This window comes from Hyperoodon ampullatus, assembly GCF_949752795.1.
Source record: "Hyperoodon ampullatus genome assembly, chromosome: 5".
NCBI classification, from domain to species: domain Eukaryota; kingdom Metazoa; phylum Chordata; class Mammalia; order Artiodactyla; family Ziphiidae; genus Hyperoodon; species Hyperoodon ampullatus.
In genome coordinates this window covers 137,258,215-137,274,220 of record NC_136918.1, presented here as the reverse complement: position 1 = coordinate 137,274,220, position 16,006 = coordinate 137,258,215, and the positions used below count along the sequence as shown (strand labels likewise).

The 16,006-nt window shown below is 43.0% G+C and overlaps 1 pseudogene across 1 annotated transcript; it reads right to left on the bottom strand.

Annotated features, from left to right (window-relative positions):
* Nucleotides 1-1,438: 1,438 nt before the first annotated feature.
* On the bottom strand, nt 1,439-1,848 carry LOC307053953 (large ribosomal subunit protein uL14-like; annotated as a pseudogene). Its single transcript has one exon. The product of its transcript is annotated as a large ribosomal subunit protein uL14-like (transcript).
* Between the last annotated feature and the right edge of the window lie 14,158 nt (nt 1,849-16,006).

Below are 16,006 nucleotides of genomic sequence, written 5' to 3'. Positions count from 1 at the left end.
TTTTTTTTTTTTTTTTTTTGCGGTACGCTGGCCTCTCACTGCTGCGGCCCCTCCTGTTGCAGAGCACAGGCTCCAGACGCACAGGCTCAGCGGCCATGGCTCACGGGCCCAGCCGCTCTGCGGCATGTGGGATCTTCCCGGACCGGGGCACGAACCCATGTCCCCTGCATCGGCAGGCGGACTCTCAACCACTGCGCCACCAGGGAAGCCCCGACCCATCTAACTTTTATTTTTTAGCAGCTCGTTTAATTTTTTTCTTATTTTAATTGAACCTGTGAGTTCATAGAGTTTTCTCAAACTTAGGAAGTTGTGAAAATAAAGATGCGCATTGCCTTTTATTAATTTGCATCATTGTCGAATGGCCAAATTCTCTCCAGTATTTGAGATGCCTTGGGTAATGTCACTAATCTCTACTCTCCCCAGGAAGAGGTGGATTAAACCATTTTCTTTTCATACATGGTGTAGTTGTAGTAGATATAGTCATATGATTTCAATAAATAACTTTTTGAAAAGTTCTCAGACAACAAAGAGTTTCCAAGCTACTGTTGTTAACATTTTCAGTAATTATTTTTATAACAGAATTTTCTTTATTTTTTTCTTTCTTTCCAAAGTCAACTCATTGCCTCAAATGCTATCCTTAATTTCTACTTTAATTGAATCTAAGCTTGGTGATGGGGGTCATTGCCAGCCAAAAAGATGACCATGTTGCTTTCAAGCTGGGAGAACAGACCACATAGGACAGAATGGATTAACTCTACCTTAGAAAGTTTTTGTTGCTCTCCAGAAATAACATGGATACAACCAGGACCGACTACATAAGTTTGGGACTCAGTGCAAAGTGAAAATGGGGCTGCTTGTTGAAAGTTAGGAAAAGTGCCGTTAAAGGTACTAAAATATGAAGGTTTTTCCTTTATTTCATGACTCTTCTCTGCTCATATGCATCTTCCATTGTCCCACTGAATTTCACTTACAAAAGACAAATTGGAAGGTAAAATTATTAAGAATTTCAGGGTATGGACAGCAGAGCATTAAACCAAACATAGGGTCCCTTCCAAGTGCGGAGCCTTGTGGGATGATGCAGGCTGCATCCCCGTGAAGTCGGTCCTGGATACAACTCACCAGTGAGTTGACAAGCAAGCTGGAAACCAGAGGGAACATCTCCCCTCTTCCCTCTAGTCTCTCAGGTGGAGGTGTGCACAGGGATCAGGGCTCCAAGGTGAAAGGGAAGGCACAAGGCTTAGTATCCAATGTGCCAGGGCATGAGCAATGTTTCTCCTCCTATTTCATCCTCAGCTCTCTGGGCAATGGCTTCACCATACTGTCTGCCTTAGTGGAGAGAAGGTGGTTACTTGTTCGTGGCAGGCGATTTTATTTTATTTTTATTTTGGGGGTGAGCAATTAATTTTTATTTTTATTTTTTTACAAATACACCAAAGAATCATGCAGTGCTGCAAGCATTGGATGCAATCCTGGGCCACAAGTCTGCACATTCTTCTGCAGCTGGTCCTGTGAAAAGTAGAACCTTTCATCTCGCCTTATTATTTTCTACGACTCCTGCATTATCTTCAAAATAAAGAAACATACCATCTTTTCTCTGGTAGGACTTTCGTTGTCTAATTACCACTTCTTTCTGAGCTCTGGTTTGCCTTTCTTGACTGCGGCCATCACCATGTCACCCACACCAGCAGCAGGAAGTCTATTCAGTTGTCCCTTGATCCCCTTCACAGAGATGATATGCAGACTTTTGGCTCCTGTGTTGTCAGCACAATTGATCATGGCTCCAACCAGAACACCCAAGGGAATCCGGAATTTCACACCAGAGGACCCACCATGTCCTTGCTTTGACATCTTGAATGCCGGAGAGCGACAAAAAGCTGGGCGATTTTATTTTGACTTTCCATTTTAAACATCTTATATCAGTATATTTACAGAGTGTCTGCTCTATGATGATTTCTGTTTAGGGGTTGTTGTTATCTCCTGGTCCTCACAGAGCATCCCTTCTCGTGAGGGGAGACATGCAATAAGCAGAATAAAGGACTAGACAAAATGTAGAGAATCTCAGATATAGAAGCGCTTATAAAGGAAAGTTGAGTGGAGAAATCAGGTGGGCATGGTAGGGCAGAGGCTTTACAATTGTCAACAGGTGGTTAGGGAAGGCCTTGCCTAGAAGGTGGCATTTGGATGAAGACCTGCAGAAGAGAAAGGAAGCAACTGAGCTGCCCTCTGGGGAAGATTGTCTGGGAGGGCCACGTCATGGCAAGGAGTCTGTGATGGGAGCAGAAAACTTTGTTATTCATTGACCTTGCATGAGCTTTTGGTGTAAGTTTAGCTCGCGTAGATCTACATGAAAGCATTCCTTTCTCCTCCCCCCCCCCTTTTTTTGGGTAGAAAAATAGTACTTCTCTGTCAGTTCAGTTAAAAATGACTAAGAGTTTCTACGCTTCCATTGGATGTGGCCGCATCTCCTCGGAAAGTAGCACAGCTGGGTTCTGGTGTGGAGTCACTTCTATAGACTTCTCTTCTTAAAAGAACCTCTTATTAATGGCTGAGTTCAAAGCAAACTTTAGAAATCCAATCGATTTCTCATTTCTTACATTTTGTTTGGTAAAAGATTTTATGTCAGTGATTGCAGAATGAAGGTGCCAATAGGAAAATAATCGGTTTATAAATGGGAAGGCAATCAGGCATCCCCCTTTCCTTCGTCCTCTCCAAGGTCAGGGCATGACTGAAATGCAAAGAAAATGCACTTGTACAGTAAGTAAATGATAGTCTTCTGTGGAGGGTCATTAACCTCAAGACTCCCTCCCGGAGGGCAGTGTTGAAGGAAATGGCTTTGTGAGCTTCAGAAGAACGTGACATGATTGTACCTGGGAATAGAAGAATGGTGTCTGCAGTTCCATTAATTGGGATAACAATTATGAAAGCTTGGGAAGAATCAAGTTTCAGAGCCCACACTAATCCCCAGGAAGACTTTTCCCCTGGTGGATATAATATTGCTGTTTTTCAGGTGCATTCCTAAGATGTATTACATTTCTCAGACTCACTTTGTATAGGCTGCTGTCAGGGGCAGGATTTGGGGGTTGCCAGAAGATTCTTTGGTTTCATCCAGGCAACTCTCTGCTTTCCTGAAGTGTCGGTGAACTTGGTGGAAGCAAGGGTCAAAGCAGAGTTGATTTTGTCTGGAAGTGTGAGTTCCGTGTCCTGGTTTCGATGAAACACAAGGCAGGAATGCAAAGGCTGTCTTCCTGAAACTGCTCATGTTTACACGTTGATAATGTATTTCTTCATGATGTTGACCCAGATGTAGCCATATCTCACCTGGTGACAGGGTATACTTCCTTGACTGAGCTTCTGTTGATCATGGACTATGTTTTCCTGGGAAATGGAATATGAAAATAATTGACAAATTTCCCATAAGCCGAGCTGAATTCCAAGAACATGTAGGTAATCCTACCTGATTCACTTTCAGAGCTTTACTTCGAATTTCTGTTGGTGTCAACAAAGCTGTCATAAAGAACAGCGTACTTCACCTTCAAAAAAGAAAACTTCCATTAAAAAGACAGACAGCTTAAAAAAAGTTGTCACTTAAGGCTCTTGTCTGATCGTTACCTGAGAGTGAAAAACTCTTCAATGCAACAAAAATATCTACTATAAACTAGTCGTTGGTTTACATGACATATTCCAAAATCCTTGTAGGAAACTTAGCATTTGGAGTGTCAGTGTGATAGAATATTGTAAATAACCAATATAAACACAGTCCTCAACCAAGGATGTTTCTTTATTCACGTTGGGGTTGACTTTTGAAGCCTTTAGATAAGTAGGAATTGGCATGTGTTAGAAGCTGCAGGTTTTTTTTTTTCTTTCTTTTTTTTTTAGAAGCTGCAGTTTTTGCAAGCTGAGTATGTCATTTCCCCCCTTTTCTCTATGCCTTTACAGGAAATACTAAGCCATGAAGATCATTGATATTTCCTGAAATTACATTGCTATTTCCTGTCTGAAGAGCTGTGAGGGTATGTCTCTAGAACACTGCTCCTAAAAGTAAGCACTTAATGATTCCACTGCTTATCTTTTCCAGAATGTTTCACTCTTTCTTTTTTCTTTTTTAAACTTTTTATTTTATATTGGAGTATAGTTGATTAACAGTGTTATAATTAACAATGTGATAATTTCAGGTGTACAGCCAAGTGATTCAGTTATACATATACATGTATCTATTCTTTTTCAAATTCTTTTCCCATTTAGGTTATCGCATAATACTGAGCAGAGTTCCCTGTGTTATACAGTAGGGACTTATTGGTTATCCATTTAAAATATAGCAGTGTGTACATGTCAGTCCCAAACTCCCTAACTATCCCTTCCCCCACCCTTCCCCCCACCTGGTAACCATAAATTCGTTCTCTGAGTCTGTGAGTCTTTCACTATTTCTTTTCTATTAGGCAGAGACTGAGGGGAAGGTTAGGTCTGAAATGAAATTCAAAACATGCACAGCCCTCTCCCTGGCCCCTTCATACTGGTAAGCCATTTTGTTGCCTCCGGAAACCACTGTCCCTTTTGACAGCCTCTCATCCATGTCTGGGGACACAAGTAGGTACTGGGAGGAAACTGGGCAGGAACGTGCTGGAACTCCTCACCTCTGCATTTCCACTTGGTTGGCCAAAATTGATGGGGGACTGGGAAGACACAGCATTTAGGCTGAGTTTTGGCACAGAAAATGGAGGGCAGCCAGGCAGGACACTCAGTATAGGCCCATGTGCCTCACACGCAAAGAAGAACGTAAATTTAAGTTAAATGAACTTCAGAAGGCATAATCCAGGATCGCTTCAGTTAGAGCCACTAAACTCCTTGCTGCTAGCGCTGTCTCTCAGGTCCCACAAACCTGCCCTTACCTCCATCCTTTCACATCAGGTCCTTCTTCCCTGTTTCAGTGTCTGTGGTCTGGTCATGAGCACGTGCTCCGTGAGGGAATTTCTACAGTTGCCAGAAGCTCAGAGATAAAAGCATCCAGAAGATTTTTATCTCTCAGCAGAAATGTTTTTCTGAGGACACACACATAGTGTCACCGTGACATTTAAGATCTTAGTTTATCATCCTTTTCCTCTCATGGGGAATAGTTCTAATCACTGGAAAACTACCAGCTTCTCCAAGAAGCCAGATCCGTTGGAAATCATGCAGAAATACCTGCAGCAATAACAAAACCAGCAACACACAATAGGTTAAGAAGTCTCTGTGTACTACTATAGATAAAATAGATAAACAACAAGGACCTACTGCATAGCACAGAGAGCTATATTCAATATCTTGTAATAACCTATAATGGAAAAGAATCTGAAAAAGTATAAGTATATATATAACTGAATCACTTTGCTGTCCACCTGAAACATTGTAAATCAACTATACTTCAGTTAAAAAAAAAGACTCTATGTAGATCTGTTTCTACTGACTTTTTAGATAGTAGCTAAGGGAGAGCTTTGAAAGTATGATTTCAGCTGGCATATGGCATCACCTGCTCCAGGAGGCGAGGTTGCATGTCAAATTCCACTTCAGGAGGTATGTGCTTCTTAGACATGGCTTCCTGGCTGCTTGTGTTCGGACAGTGGGCATTGCTCACTGAGATGGTTCATTTGGGCTCAGGATGGTCTTCAAGGTTCTTCACTACCTCTTCTGCCATCTTGACTGGCCCCACTCCTTATCTTCCAGAAGACTGACTCAAAGGGCCAAACCACTGGTTAGCACAAAACTGGGTGGAAAGACCTGGATGGCCTACTGGCTCCCCGAGGAGCTCTGGTCCTCTCTGCTTCTATGTCCTCACTTGGCCAGGCATAAGGGAAGGTCATCTGTGGAATGGCCAGCAGACAGTCTCTCTAGGGGCCTCCTTAGATGGCTCACCTTAGGAAAATTACCTTAATTTCCCAGGCTTCAGTTGGGCTCCAGGTCTGCAGGCTCAGGAATAGTATTGGGCTGACACATTAAGAGGTGGGCTCTTCTCTCTCTATCACAGATACACAATTATTTCACTCAAGTGAAATTATGCACTTGAGTCCATTATGAGACTCAAGTGTATAACCAGAATTCCAATCCATTGATTTTCCACAAGAAATATAACTGCAGAGAGGCTGAAGTCTCAAGAACTCCAGAGAGGTCATGCTACCTGGGAATGAAACCACAATTGGAAAGCAGTGTGGTCAGCCAGGATTCAGAACTGGGGTGTTAGTGATAAGGTTTCAATCAGAGTGAGGCATGCTGTCTGTAGTAGGTTGGATGGTGGTCCCCCAAAAGGTGCATTCCCCTGGAACCAGTGAATGTGACCTTATTTGGAAAAAGGGTCTTTGCAGATGTCCTTAAATAGAGTGTCTCAAGATGAAATCATCTTGGATTCGGGTGGGCCCTCAATCCAACCATCTTATTTCCCCCAAGTTCTTGGGGATAGTGATGATAGTGAAAGACACACTTCTGTGGAAAAAATATTCTGCAAGGGCAGAAAATATCAAAGTGTATTTTTTGTTTCCATGAGCATTTTCCTGTGAGATCTTGCCAGCTCTGACTGGCTCCATGACTTGTTTATTTTCCTAGGGCTTTAGTAGTAAAAATCAATGTGATTTTCATCCTGGTGCACCGAGTCCGCTTCTTCATTAGTTATGGGAACTGGATGAAAGAAAAAGCACAGATGCAGGTTGTCTGAGGTTGAGTGTAACTTTCTCTCCAAGGTCAAGAGAGTGGTCTTGTCTCCTCTCTTGTCTCCTCCAAAGAAGGTACTGACTCAAATGTCTTTCCTTACTAAAAGCTGAGTGTTTCTAAGAAACACATTTCATGGAGGACGGAATGCTTGTGCTGGCCCTTGGAGGATGAGTAGGAGTTTCTCTGCTGGCGATGAGGTGGGGTGAAGGTGGTCCAGGTGGGGAGAACGCACATGCAGAGGCTTGGATGGGGCTGAAACGCTGGCCCCAGCAGGAGGGAAGCAGCCAGAAGGGGGAGCCAGGAAGACACACTGAGTAGTTCCAACTGTTCTTGGTTGGTGACATAGAGCCATTGGGCAGGATTAGATTGGGGAATATCATGATCGGATTTGCATTTCTGAAAAAGCCCTTTGGTGCCATAACAGAGAATGGGTGGGAAGGGGACAAGGCTGGAGAAGGCAAGGAGAAAGCTAGCAGCCTATGGAACTAAGTAGTATCAAAGTGGAAACTGGTGTTAAGTTGCAACGTTTTAGAACATTCTACGTCTCAACTTATATTTCTTTTCCCATCCATCTTTCAAAGATGTTGTAAAGCACAAATGAGATAAAAGTAGCCAGGGGTGTGCAAAAGCAACACACATTGTTAGGAGCAGCTCACTAAGAATGACGTGCTATTAGCCTGAATAGACTAGAATCACTGACCTCAGTGAGGCAGCATGAAGTAGGAGCGGGGGAGATGGATAATGATGGGAAAGGCAGTGCTCCATGGGCTGTATCGTGCAGGCCTTAACTTCAACCTCTGCAGAAATCCATAATCCAGATGTCTCTTTGTTGAAGCCAAAACAAGCATTATACACAATTAAACCAATGGGACTTAGCAGGTATTTCTGGAAGGGGAGTTAAGCCTCTATAACATGTAGTAAAACCCAAAATAGTCAGAGAACATGGTCAACAAGTGAGAAAGAAGTGGCCAGACTCTTCCTAGGGTTTAGGGCCACAGTCAGTTGTCACAGCATCTATGCTCCTAGTGCTGTGCTGGGCACATAGTAGGTGCCCATTAAATTAAAAAGAAATACACACACACACACACAGAGCCCACAAAGCACATCAAGGGTCTCTTCATCATCTGGCAGTGTACAGTTTTCTTTTCTCTCTAATACCATGCAACTGAAATGATTCAAGCTGAATCAAAGCAATCAAGCATTTGCCTTTACAAATACAAGGAACTTCTAGCCCCTATTCTCTCTGGTTGTGCCTGCTCCCATCTTTCTTTTTCCTGGTCATTTGCAAACACAAGCTGAACTCTGAGCTTGGGAACCTTTTGCCCTTTTCTTCTTTTTTTGTTAGCTGAGTTTGGGAGGTAGACTGCTGAATAAATAGAAATTCATTCTGGGCCTCAGGGCTCTTTACAAAGGTAATTCTGACCTCCAGCCACACACAGAATATTGGTAATTTGACCTCAGTTTGATTTTCACATAAGCTGTCATTTTATACACCTAAAAAAAGCAAGGGAGGACATAGATGAAGAGGATATATTTCTTGTGGCAAATGGAAACAGAATCAGTTACCAAAAACTAAACTTGCTCAAGTGATAACAAACTATATATTTTCTTTAATTTTTATTTACAGGTGTGTATAGTGTGCTTCTATGGGGTCCGATACACAACTCATAATGACTTTTGTGTTTGGCTATAAAATTTTACCTAATGGGCTAATATTGCTTACATGCAAAAAGTAATCAGGTATTCATATACTTTATAAAGTATGTGTATTATTAATAAACAGAATAAAATATAACATTTTTCTCTGATTAAAAAGTAATCCAGGATTCCCTGGTGACACAGTGGTTAAGAATCCACCTGCCAATGCAGGGGACACGGGTTCGAGCCCTGGTCCTGGAAGATCCCACATGCCGCGGAGCAACTAAGCCTGTGAGCCACAACTACTGAGCCCGCGTGCCACAACTACTGAAGCCCGCGCACCTAAAGCCCGTGTTCCACAACAAAACAAACCACCACAATGAGAAGCCCGCGCACCGCAGGGAAGAGTAACCCCTGCTTGCTGCAACTAGAGTAAGCCTGCGTGCAGCAATGAAGACCCAACGCAACCAAAAATAAGTAAATAAATTTAAAAAAAAGTAAAAAAAAAAAGTAATCCAAACTTATTTTAGTAAATCTGGAAAATACACAAAGGTGCAGAAAGCACCTGGTATCTATCACTCAGCTATAATTACCATTATTTGAAGCATTTCCTTTTTTCTATTTTCTATACATGTATATAATCATTGTGTGATTATATATATGTATATATATATATTACAAATATATAATTCTGAATTCTGCTTTTTTCCCTTTAACATTGATGTACAAATAATTCCTCCATGTTATTGAATATTCTTTGACTACAATAGGAATGGTTAAGGCTTTATTTGGTTAATTTTAGGTTATTTGATCCTTGACATGGCTAGATATTTGGTATTTCCAAGAAAATATTGCATAAAGGATCCTTTTCCCCTTTGTTTATTAAAAATAAAGGTATCTATATTTCATCTACAGGGCAAGAGATGTTTGAAGGGAATTAGGACCTATATGTTTTATATTAGGAAAAATGCAGTCAGATATCTGGCACTGCCTATTCTGTTTCTTATTTATATTCTGTACATTGTATTTTTTTCTGGCAGACCAAAATCACAGAAGTAATTAAATTTCAGTAAGAGAAGTGATTTCTCCAAATCTGGAGGGTTCAGCTCAAGATGGTGTTGAATGTAAATGCAGTATTTTACAGAGATCAAACCATCCCTGCTACACTTGTGCCTCCGTTCCACGGCACCGGCCCCGGAATTGTAATCACTGAGGGTGCGGAGGAGTTAGGATTTTAAAGGGTAGAGTGACGTGTTCATCAGACAAGTGATCAGAGGCAGCACAGAGGCGTTGGAGTACACAGGCCAGGAGGTTACTTGTTAGGCAAGGCTTGAGGTCAAGGACAGAGGTAAGAGTATATGGGGAAAGACTTCTGCTTTTACGGGGCAGCACCCCCAGTTTCAACTGGCTTCATTGGCTACACCTCTGTACCAACTAGGTGAAGGGTTAATTTAAGTAGAGAGGAACCCACATTGCCATATGCCTGCCCCATCTTCTAGGAGCTGAGGCTGTCCCTCTTCATAGTCAAGTCAAGTAGGCATCAAGAGACCCACAGGCCAGTCGAGAGGACTCTCAACATGAAGGAGACAGAGGTCTGACCTGGAGAGAGCTTAGACATGGAGAGATTAAACATGTCTGCTCTTGGCTGGAATGGCCAGGGGCACTGAGCTGGATGGGGACAGTAAAGACTGCTCCTGGCTACCCTGGGCAGGTGACCCTCCGTGCTCAGAGCATGTGGACCACCCACTACCTCCTCCAATCGAGGCCAAGGAAGAGAGTCTTCTGGTCTCACCTGGGGGCACAGGTGCCCCGTCTGCCCACTGTCTAACTCACATCAGCTCACTGTGTGTCTCAGGGGTGCCCCTCCATTCTTTGCCAGTTAGGTTTCTGAGTTTAAGCCACTCCACTCCTGATACCAAAGTCTGTATTAATTTCCTATGGCTGCTGTAACAAAGTGCCACAAGCTGGGAGGCTTAAACAATAGAAATGTATTCTCTCCCACTTTTGGAGGCTGGAAGTCCAAGATCAAGGTATCAGCAGGGTTGGTTACTTCTGAGTGCTGTGAGGAAATCTTCCATACCAGATCTCTCTCCTTGGCTTGTAGCTGGTTGTCTTCTCGTTGTCTCTCTTCACATCATCTTCCCTCGGAGTTTGCCTGTTTCTGTGTCCAAATTTCCCCTTCTTTTATAAGGACACGGTCATACTGCATTGGGGCCCACCCTAATGACCTCATTTTAACTTGATGACCTCTGTAAAGACCTTGCTTCCAAATCAAGTCACACTCTGAGGTACTAAGGGTTAGGACTCCACCGTATCTTTTTGGGGGGACACAATCCAACATCACAGGTCCTGTCCCTCACCTACTGGTGAGCTCAGAAGGTCCTGCTAGCCCTCAGTAAATCCTGTTTTTTGACTGAATGTATCTCTGATGTAAAGTTTGAGTTATGTGTCTTTTCTAAAATGAAAGCAGCAGAGTCCTTCAAAACACTTCCATTTTGAAGGATTAATTTGACATTGGTTCTTTACCTGGAGAACCTGTGCTGTTGGATGTGGATTCCGTGTTGATTCAGATCAATGCAAGGAGAAAACAGAAGTCTTTTTAAAAAATGTAATAGAAGTTGATGCAGGACGCATCTGGGTTTAAGCTAGAGTTATCTGGCTACTGATTATCTCAGTGGGTCACCATCCTGGTGTGTCATGGTGACAGTAAGTGTCCTTGTGTCCAAGTCTGTGTACCAGACGCTACTGTGGAGCTCCTACCTCAGCTCCACTGATCAGCTGGCCTCAGTGGGTCCTAATGATACCATCTGTGCTCTCAACCAGTGTGGAAAACTAGCAGAGCTGCCTAGCATACCGGTGAAGAGATTAGTGTCTAGAGCCAGTCTGACTGGGTGGTAACCAACCGTGGGACCCCAGGCAGGGGACCTAAACTTTCTCTGTCTCAGTTTTTATCTGTAAAATGGGGATAGTACTAACATTTACTATCTATATCATGGGGTTGTTATGAGGATTAAATGAATTCGTATTTGCAAAGTGCTCAGAACTGGGTGTGACACTTAATAAGCACAATGTGCATTTGTTAGATAAAAATAATGATTGAAAGCTTATTAGATGCCAGGCACTGTATCAAACACTTTAAGTGTGGTATTGTTTTCTAAATTAAAAACATTTTTATACATTTTAAACATTACTTTCTGTTTACAGTTACATATTACAAAATACTGGCTATGTTCTCTCTCACCCCTAAATTGCCCCTGCCCACCACCCTCCCCACTGGTAAACACTAGTTTGTTCTCTGTGAGTCTGCTGCTTTTTGTTATATTCACTCAGTTGTTGTACTTTTTAGATTACACACATAAGTGATATCATACAGTATTCACCTTTCTCTGTCTGACTTGTTTCACTTAGCATCATGCCCTCCAAGTCCATCCACGTTGCTGCAAATGGCAAAATTTCGTTCTTTTTTATGGCTGAGTGGTATTCCATTGTATACCACAATCCTCTTTATCCATTCATTTGTTAGGTGCAGTAGTATAACAATGCTAGGGGGTTGGTGACTCTTATCCCTACTTCAGGGAGTAGGAAACAGCCTCAGAGAGGTTCAGAGACTATTCAAAGTAGAAGAGGACTAGGAGGGTAGAGCCAGGCTGCAGAGAGAGGTATGTCTGACCATCTGTCTCAGCTCTTCTCCCCTGCAATGCTGCCTGCAAATGTGGCCTGAGCAGTGGTTCCCCTTCTGTTAACAAATGAATCAACAAGTACTCCTTGGGTGTCTACCAAGTGGTGGTAGGTACCTGTCCACAGCTGGACAGAATAATGATGACATTTATAAATTAAAGACACTTGAATGTCAGTTCTCATTAGTAACTTGAAGGAGGTCTGTGACCTTCTTTGGAGTCACCAACGATTATGAGCAAATCATGATGTTTGTGAATTTTATCCTATTTAAATTTTGAATGAAGCCTCTGTAAAAGGTTTCACAGATGATGACTTACAACTGAGTATCCTCCCTAACTTACATTATCTTATCTTATTTTTACATTATCTTACATTATCTTATTTTCTAATACAGATCAATCAACAGGACCCCATATGTTAGAGTTTGACCCTGATGAATATCCATGCACAAGTGTATCTGATGTGATTAGAGTTCAACCTGTTGGAAAGGGGAAGGTAGAGAACACGTGTGATCAGTCTATCTTGGACCAGTAGATGGTCTAGAAGCGGCCAACTTCAGCCTTGGGGAACCATGGATGGGCCCAGGGCATATAATCATGGGAATACACAAGCGCAAAAGTCCCATTTTTCAGCCGACTGTACATCTGCACAGATAGGAAAGGTGTGTTGGTGGAGAGAATGTTCCCCAAAGGTGAGTTACCATGAAATTTATTATCCAAACCAGGACTCTTTTCAGAATAAAAGAAGGTGCTAATAATCATTATGACAGGTTAACCGGTGTAAACTGGGACTGTCCTGGGCTAACGGGGCGATGGCCACCCTGCAGCAGGCTGCAGGGCTGAGAGAGACCTGGGTGCAGCCCTGGGGGGAGGGGCAGCATGACGGTCCCTACTAGGGGCTGCAACAAGAGCACAAGTCAGGGCTGCCTGAACGCAGGTGTCGCTGGGCCGCTGGACGGTCCTGATACGGACCTGCAAGTGCTGTTGTGAACGGAGGCACGAGAGAAAGCCTGTTTGAAAGTATCTGCCAATGTGATTAATTACCATACCTCTCTCAGTAATTTCTCTGGGTATTTTTCATTTGGAAGCACGTGGTCCTTTCTTCTGACCTAGCGGTGTTGACCAGTTATCTCAGAAAATTATCATTATCAAAGATTGTGTGTGTGTGTGCGTGCACGCACTGTGTATATGCAGCACTCATGGGGTCAAACAGGTGTGACTCAAGCCCTATCTCAGTTCCTCCCCAGGCGGGCTCAGCCTGGTGTGGTGCTGGAATTCAAAGCCAGGTGGAAGATACCTGTTGAGAAGGAGATGGTGGCAGGGGTTCAGCTGTGACAGGTAGGAAATGTAGTGTGCTCTCCACCCTGGCTTTTCTGCAGGCAGGTACCGTGCAAGGGGTCTGCACTTACTGCAATGCAGGTCTGGAAAGAAATGTCACAGGCTGCTGGGATAGAGAAGCAGGGCTGTAAAACAGATCACAGAGGCTCATCCAGGATGCCCTGTTGTAGGCTGCAGGGGTTTGGGAGGGCTGCATGCCATGGGACTCTGGTGATTTGGGAAGGAAATGAAGAGGGACAAAAATATACCAAATGGCAACAGTTAAACACATTTTTAATTAAAAAATTTTGGCGAGATTTATTCATCCTTTTAATCTAAGGGGTTGAGATTTTTCCCAAAGAAAGCCATCCTGCCTTCAGGGCACATGGCAAATGGTAAGACCCAGGCTGGTCTCATAATCTGTCTTTTTTCCAGACTCCCCCATCCCCAACATTATGTCTTTTCCTGAAATGTGCATAACGTAGAAGGGAAGCTTATTTTCACTTACTGCATTTACAGAATAACTTTATGTTTCTTGGTCTTTGCTTTTAAAATGAATGTCATATCCTGTATTTCTTATTCATCAAAACCGCTAAGTAGAATAAGCTCTAAGTTGAGTTGCTTTTACTTATGTGGGTCTTACGAGATCTGGTGATTTGGACTACCTTTGGCCCTCCCTGGAAGAAAGGTGCCAACATTTCTTATGATTGCTCACAAACCTCTCTAGTGCTCGAGGTACAGAGTACTGACTGTTTTCCTTCTCTTACAAGGAAAAGAAAGGTATGATGGAGTGATTTGCAATGTACCATTTTATATATGCAATACATTATGATACAATTGAAGATAAAATACAGCTTAGAATTTCCACATATTGATATTTCTTAGTGATGGGAGGTATTCAGAGATTAAACACACACACACACACATGCACACACACACACACAGAGATACCTTTCCACTCTTAGTATAGAAAAGTTTCCGTGTACAAACTATTGATAGTATTAAGGAGACCTGAATTCAGAATGTTAGTTTTTTTGTTTTTGCTGTACACAGGCATCTCACTGTTGTGGCCTCTCCCGTTGCTGAGCACAGGCTCCGGACGCGCAGGCTCAGTGGCCATGGCTCACGGGCCCAGCCGCTCTGCGGCATGTGGGATCTTCCCGGACCGGGGCACGAACCCGTGTCCCCTGCATCGGCAGGTGGACTCCCAACCACTGCGCCACCAGGGAAGCCCTGAATGTTAGTTTTATATTTTCTTTTGGTTAGTTTGTGAGCCTGATGCTTGAACTGATTAAAGTAAAGAATGTTATGAAATTAATTTCTAAACTTATCAGAACAAAATATATATAAACTCACTTTAAAAGCACTATTTCTGTTCTGCTCAGCCCTCTGGGTTGGGAGAGGGAATATGGGGAAAGTGTTATAAACATCAAAGAAAAAACCCAGCCTTTTGCAAGGATTGCAAATTTGGAATTACTGACAGAATATTCTTTTAATCCTAGAGCTTTTGGAAAATCATCGTCTTACCATGGGAAAGCAAATAATTTGGCTTTCCTTTGAGAGATGCCCTGTTTTGAATGTGGGACTTTGTTTTGTGTTTCATAAATAGAGACAGCAGAAGAAAGACATTTTCTAATGAGAGATGTTTACAAATGATGGAAAATTCTGATACAAATGTGATACAAATGATGGAAAATTCTTCTTTTGTTTGTCTTTTTCTTCGGATTCCCACAAACTTAGCTTGGTGCCTAGCACATTAGATGTTTAATAACAGTTTATTGAGTAAAGTACAATTGCAGGTGGATGGCACATTGCTTCCTCTCTGTGGTCTGTATGTTGTCCTGTTTTTCACCCAACTTGTCACTAGATGTCTCTCGGTGTCCGTGCTAGATCGGCGGTAATTTGCATATGCATTAATGCCTGCAGATAACGCCTGCAGTCCGGGCTAGTGAATCCTGTTGAAAGAAGGGCTCCATTCTCCTTTTTCGCTGGGCACCAGTTTCAAGTGCTCTAGACGACTTGTGTACACAGACAAAGCTGGTGATGTTCGTGTTAAGTTGTTGGAAGAAGGAACAGAAGGGGCTATTCTCCTTGAGTCAGGATTAGAGTTCTTAGTTCTTCGTTCTTCCCTATCCTGGAAATGCTAGGGAAATTTTAGAGTCAGCGAATTTTTAAGTTAGCCAGGCACAGGCTTGAGTCATTGGTGTGAACACTCCCTCCCTTTGTTCCCTCTCCCCTCCCCTTCTCCCTCCCGGTTCTCCTCTCCCTCGCCTTCTCTCTTGCCCACAGGCTCCTGCGCACACACACATTTTGATGGCGCTTTCTGTGTCAACACACGTGTGCTAGAGCCTTGTAAGTGTTGTTTAGGAGGAGAGTACATTTGTTGAACTGCTTATCTGTGATTATTGGGGGCAGGATGGTCTGCTGTTGAATAGACAGGACCCGCTCTACTAATGCTGCCTTGTGGTCAAACTTTGAATTATCAAAGTAACCGAAATCGTTGGGCAGGTTCCCCGGACTGTCTGTAGTGTTTCCCCTGGGGGTGCAGACGCAGTCTTAGATGGGGGATGCTGAGGCTTGGGGAGAAACAGCCCACAGGGTTGTGGTCATTGCAGCCTTCATTGTAGCCACTTTTCACATCCACGTGCTGGGCTATTGTGAAAACAGTAGAATTAAAAAAAGAGTAGAATTAAAAAGGG